Consider the following 6,782-nt stretch of genomic DNA (forward strand, 5'->3'; position numbering starts at 1 on the left):
TTTGTATGTCCATTCTCCTTCTGGGCAGGCATTGGGGCTATTTTGACTGTTATGAGTAAAGCTGCTATAAAGGAAAAATAAAAAGCATGTCTCTATGCAAGGGTGTTAAAAATATTGCTATAAAATCATAGAAACTTTTATTAAAGAAAATCATCAAAAAGTGAAGCTATTCTTTCTCAACATACACTCCCCCTAGATCTACAAATTTCAGAATGTGGTGTTTCCATCTCTCTAAACATTTCCCAAAGAATTATGCTCGCTTTGATTTATATCATGTCAAAATGGCACTTAGGGTATTCTCAAGGGACTCAAATTATGTTACTTGTCACTATGTTTTGAGTTTGGAAAATAAAAAGAAGTCTGAAGGGAAAAGATCATTACTGTAGCTACTAAAATTCTCATAGGACAGCCATTGCTACCCTCGAAGAATGAACGAGTGCATTGTTACGATGGGAAAAACCAAAAACCTTCTTAACCCTCCTTTCCTGGCCCCTTTCTCCACAATGCAGTGTTCCGTTTTCTTAAGACTTACTAGCTTTCAATATTGTCCTGTCTCCTTCCAGAACACTACCAAGATTCTCCTTCGGCATCCCGCCCTCAGAAAACTCTCCACACTTTGCTGAACTCTGAGTTTATCTGGCCCAACAGAGCCTCTTCAAGCCACTGTCTTGATTGGACCTTGCTTTCTGGATGGTACTGGCAAATGCAAGATGGGTCCCTGGTTGCAATCTGTTCCCTGAGCTCATCTTCATTAGCTCTGAAAGACCAGCCATTTGAGCTCATTGATCTCTATGTCCTGGTAACGCTCAATCAATCAAGTCAAAGGTGTGCTAAGGCCAAGACGACCACTTAAAATTGAAAACGCTAAGCCATGTGAGATCCCAGTTTGAGTAGCTGTCACATCAATGGTAGCTACATGTTCTAGTTTCTGAACTTTGGCCATAGGTCCTTCGTTTGTTAATCTTCCTTCTCTTGACTCATCTTTCTTCCCAATCTTCCATCTAAAAAATGTTTTATTTAGTGCACTTCTCTGAACTTCTTGCAAAGCTTCAATGATTTGTAAAGATGTCTACTTGGATTTGTTTTGGATCTTTTGATGCCTGATACCTGATCCCGTCAACACCTTTTTTCACACAAAAAAGAGGATGTTCTCTAAGTAGCATTCAAGGATGAGAAAATAATTTTGCCTTTAGTAACGTGGAATTAATTCCTTTCAAACACAGACCTTTAAACAGACAGTTGTGATTTTTCATTATCTACTTTAAGCTGCAGTGCCCTTTTGAGGGCTTGATTTTTGAAAAAGTTAACTACATTATTTTTCCTTATGACAATTTAAAGGATAGCGACCTAATTATGCTTCTATTTTTCCATGTTAAGAGCAAGATATTAGAAACAAAGCTCTTAAGCAGTTAGTCTTAATTAACTCCTACAGTTATACAATATTGCATGGATTTCTCAGTGTATTTTCCAAGAAAACTTAGCAAAATGTATTTGATTGTGGAAAAAAAATTGGTAATAGCCTTCACCTTAAGATAAATTTCCCCCCATGGCATGAAAAGTATTGTTTCTGAAGATACTGTAATGAGACTAAGACAAGTATATTACTGAGAGAACTTTCCAACAGCCACCCTTGGTAGCAGAGACGGGTTTCAACATATTTTGTTTAGAATAAACCCATGCAGGTATGAACTAGAACTCTAGTAGCTACACGTTTTTTCTGGTCCTGGTACCTGGGATACTGTAGACAAAACACCAAAGTTTAGGAGAGCATAATAGTATAAGACTTTATAGATAATTTTAATTTTCTTCTTTGTATTTTTTATTTCATAAACTTTGTTCGATAAAATCTTTTTCAAAAATAATATATACATTTATTGTTAAGAAATTGAGCTTCTATTGAAAATAGAGTAGTCCCTGACTGAGGTAGTTCATTGTGCCAACCTGGCCGATAAACAAATGTGGGGTTAATTGAAGGGTGGAGAGATAAATGGCTTGGTGAGCCTCGCCTTTGAGTTTTCGGGTCTCTTGCTTTCTGATGGTCAGACCAGGGTGCAACTGCCTTAGCCAGTTCCCTGCTTCAGCTGGCAAGGCTCACTTCCTGCAAGACATCCCCAAGGAGAAGCCACATGGACCTACCCAGATGCAGCCCTGCCAGTGCTGAGATATTTACATTCACTGACTCGGCTTTCCTCCTGCAGTCAGCGTCATTGTGTGTGTTTTGTGAGATGGTGGAGGACTTTGTGGATTGGTGTTGGACATATGGGTTAATGTTGGACTTGTGGTCTTGGGCAGCACTGGGTTGGGATGTTTTCTTGATGTGTACTTACCCTTTATATAAAATTCTCTCTTATACATGAGTTTCTGTGGATTTGTTTCTCTAAAGTACCCAGACTAACACACTGACTGAGCCAATAATTCAGCCTGAGGCAACCCTTTAGTATCTTCTAATTGATTCTTTTGGTATTTACCTTCATATTCTATTCATACATTATTGTCTGTGAATTTGATTTTTGTCATTACCTACTAACTTCCTGTTATGAAGTCATAGATTAAGTTTCCTCACATTACATTGCCATTCTAGTCTCACTTCATCTCTCTACTTTATACAATCAAAATGGAAAAAAAATCAATACATGAAGTTTTTAAACTGTTGACTATGAAATAATGTCAACTTTTCAGCCAGGCTATCTACTGTAGTGACATATGCTTTCTTATGCAATGTTTTATTTTTTCCTACACTAATAACATAGTAATAACTTCCTCATTTGCTTAGTTTTCTGTTGACAATATTTTTAAATTATCCAGTATTTATCAACTATTTATGAATCATTTTTATAATGCTTAGGCACATTAATAGTCTCCACCCCCCTCACCCCATCTCATGTCTCTCACATACTGCCAGCCTCTTACTCTTGCCTGCACACGGCCTTCCGACTGCTGCTCAGCTCTGCCGGACTCTTCCCCTTGCTGCAGGCCTGGGTCGAATCCCATTTCCTGGATCCCATGTATTGATTTTTGGGTCACACCCCCTTTCTGCTGAAGCACATCTTTCAGTAATTTCCTAAGAGAAGGTAAGGTGCATGGGAGTTAAACTTTTAGCATTTTCATTTCAAGCCTATACTATCTAAAAATATTATTTCATTTTCATTCATGATTGGGTATAGAATTCTATGTTCACATTTGATTGACAGAATACATTTGCTGTATTGAATACTAAATCAGAACTCTTTACCGATCACATTGCTCTACTCTTTTCTGATTTCCAATGTTCTGTTGAGAAGTTTGGCCCCAGGTTCTGTTTTTCCTATGTGGCATTTTTTTTTCCTCTTTCTGTTTTTTTTGTGCTTTCTTCATTCCTGACATTCTGTAATGTCATGCCAACTTAGGATGGGTATTGTGGGGGACGCTTTAGTTTGGAAACATGTCATGTCATCCTGCCAAATAGTCTCATATTGTGTTTAAAAAAATTTTTTTTGACTTCTCTTTCTTTATGGAATACCCATTAGTCAACTGAATTTGGGACTGTCATTTCGTTTTTGCTCTGTAGAGACAAGAGGTGCAGAGTTTAGGAACAAAACAGGACATGCTTACGTCTGGGTTCATTATTGGAAATAACTTCTCAGGTCGTTTAAATAGGAAGCTATTAAAGGACTAAACATGTTTCTGGAAGGCCTACAAGGACAGGCTCTAGATCAGTGGTTCTCAACCTGTGGGCCACAGCCCCTTTGGAAGTCGAACGACCCTTTCACAGGGGTCACCTGGCTCATAACAGCAGTAAAATTACAGTTTTGACATAGCCATGAAAATAGTTTTATGGTTGGGGTCACCACCACATGAGGAACTGTATTAAAGGGCCATGGCATTGGGAAGGTTGAGAACCGCTGCTCTGGACTGAACTGGACTAACTCTACGTTACTGCTGCCACAATGAAGAACTGGGGAACTGGAAGTCTACATCTGGAATGGTTTAATGCAAGAATGAATGATCACTACTGAAAGTCGGGAATCAGGATTTCACCAATATCTCTACTACAAATGCCCCTTGACACCCATGAGGCGAGTGACACCCCACAAGGCTAGTAACTGAACAATGGAGTGCTGCTGTTGGCAAATAGGAGCGTCCACAGCAGTGTGGGCTGGCCAAAACGACTGGCGGCAGGAAGAAGGGCTTCCCTCCCAGCCCTCCTCAACAAGTGATTCTAATTAGCAGAATGTTGCGTGCATTCAGAGAGCCCTCGTTATAAATGCCGTCTGGGGCATTCTGGCATCTACAGAACAAAAAGGTTCTCAGAAGGCTGGAATGGAGGAAGAGGGTCAAGTCACCACACCCACCACAGAACAGAAGTGCAGAAGGCAGTGTTGTGCCTGCCACACAGGGCACAGCACACATGACCAAAGATGCCCAGGACTAATACGTTGGAAAACCATTAAGGTCTGACATGAGCCATGCATCGTTTTTGAGAAGGAGAGCCAGGGCACTGTACATATCTTGGTACCTAGACTCATTCCACAGAGGATTGTGAGAAGAAAGAAGAGATCCATATTGCAAGAAAGAACAGGGGCATTCTAATCAGCCTTCATGTTCACTGCTTGTGCAGTCAGTCGCCAACTCATGGTGACTGAGCCAGGCACAAAAGGATGAAATGCTGCCCAGTCCCATGCCATCTCCATCACTGGTTGCATTACTCTACGTAAAATCAAGGCCTTGGTGGTTTTGTCTTGCTGAAAGTTGCTGTGCAGCTTTGGACATAGGTGGTAGAGGGTTCTGACCATCAGTGGTTTCCATGTGATAGATGACGCAACCCCCTTAATGTCCTGGCACTTCTGAGCAGCGGCTAACAATGAGAGAAGTCCTACCAAAAGAAAATCTCATGTAAGCACACTGCACACTAAGAAATCGATGCGAATTACTGAATTGCGGATGAGGCGGAAAGTAGCTCTTCTGGAAAACCCAAGAATCTTAATGTTATTTGCCTTTAAAGTTGCAGGTGCCAAGTTGAATACAGTGGCTTCTGAGTTAAAGTATACTGTACAACATTTTAAGGTAAAGGTTACAGTCCACAGTCCATAACAACTCACTTTATGAATTCAGATTTCCCCATAGGGACTACTTAAAGGCAACCCGGAAATAAAAATGTTCTCAGTTTTCCCCAAATGCCTATTTTCAGTTTCCAACATTATCATACAAGTTACTTTTAAAAAGCGCCTCTATTGGATTTTCATCTTCTCACACCTGCATCAACAACACCTCCCTTTCTCAATCTGTCTGGGGCTCCTCATCACCAACAACAGCTAATTGGATGTGCTTAGCGTTTCAAGGCTCCAGACAACATTCCTTTCACTGAGAGCGAGTTACAAAGACAGGGTCTAACATACCTCAAGCTTATTTTAAGGCAAAGGATTCAAAGGATTTAAGAAATCTGAATAAAACCCATGTTCACATTCCTTAACCAATACTACAAAAGATACAAAAAATATAGGTCTAAATGTTCAATGTTTATAAAAATAGTCATCAAATGAACAGGAATAAACAGAACTCTTGCATATCTCAGGGATTATTTATATTTTGTACTTCTTTATTCTTTTATTTTATACTTCTAAACTGTATGAGCAAAGTTTCAATAAGACTGCATCACAGGCAGTTTTCTTAGATGACGGAGATGTACAAGTAACATCATATCAATTCAAAACCTCTGGAACACTCTCCATATCTGATTCTTCCCCACTAGGGAGCCTGCCTCACCCACTGAGAATAGCTACAAATAAGCTTCTCAGCTTCTCTTGTCTCAGTGCAAGTGCTGGGCCACAAGTCAGTCATGCAGAAATAGGTCTCATGAGGGGACAAGTGGGCCACTGGACCTGCATTTTACTAACACGGGAGCAGCAGATACCGGTTCTTGACTATACACTGCAATGAACAGTGATTATGGGCCATTCTCAAGCACTCTGGGCAGTGTGGTGTTGTGGTCTTGATACTTGCATTTGGATGCTTTGCCTGTTCTGCTAGCCCTTCCAAAGCTACTGTAAGCAAAAAACCCCAAAAAACAAAAAACAAAACAAAACAAAGATACTGTAAGCATTCTGCTAAACTCTGGGTTAGCAGTTCAAACCCACTAGCCACTTGGAGAGAAATGAGGTTGCCTGCTTTTATATAGCCCTATGTAGGGTGGCTATATGGATTGGAACAGACTAGATAGTGATTTCCTCTCTTAAACTAGCTCAGCAGATATTGGAAGTGGGTACACTCAACTCTTTCAGGGAAGTCTCTGAGCTGCTCCATTTCCCAACCACTTAGCTATGTGAAACCAGCTGTTCATTACATCTCAGATGAATCAGTATCATGGCAGTGTACAGGAGATGATATAAGAATAAACCCCTTTTTCTTAAGTTTTAATTTATTATTCAAGTTCACGAGTTTATTTTTAAATGAGTTAATTAGCATTTAAAGCTAGCTCAGTTTTACTATCTAACACAGTATTAGTAATTAAGAAGAAGCTCATTGGGTTCTTAGATCATTTAGGGCTCTTCAGAGATCCTTAAGTATAAAGTAGTCTTGTCTTGGATTAAATTGTGGTCCACAACATGTGTCAACTTGGCTAGGCCACGATTCCCAGCATTGTGTAGTCATCCTCCATTTTATGTGTTATGAATAAGTTTCTCTATACTGGTTAGTGTGGGGTGTCTCTTCAGTCACAGGCTGACGGAGGTGATTGAGAGGGTGATACATGGGGTCTCTAAGAAATACCAGGCACACAGATGTTGAGACAAGGAGCTTCCTCTCCA

This window comes from Echinops telfairi, unplaced genomic scaffold, assembly GCF_000313985.2.
Source record: "Echinops telfairi isolate 266 unplaced genomic scaffold, ASM31398v2 ScPeMD7_3533;HRSCAF=4204_0, whole genome shotgun sequence".
In the NCBI taxonomy this organism is placed as follows: domain Eukaryota; kingdom Metazoa; phylum Chordata; class Mammalia; order Afrosoricida; family Tenrecidae; genus Echinops; species Echinops telfairi.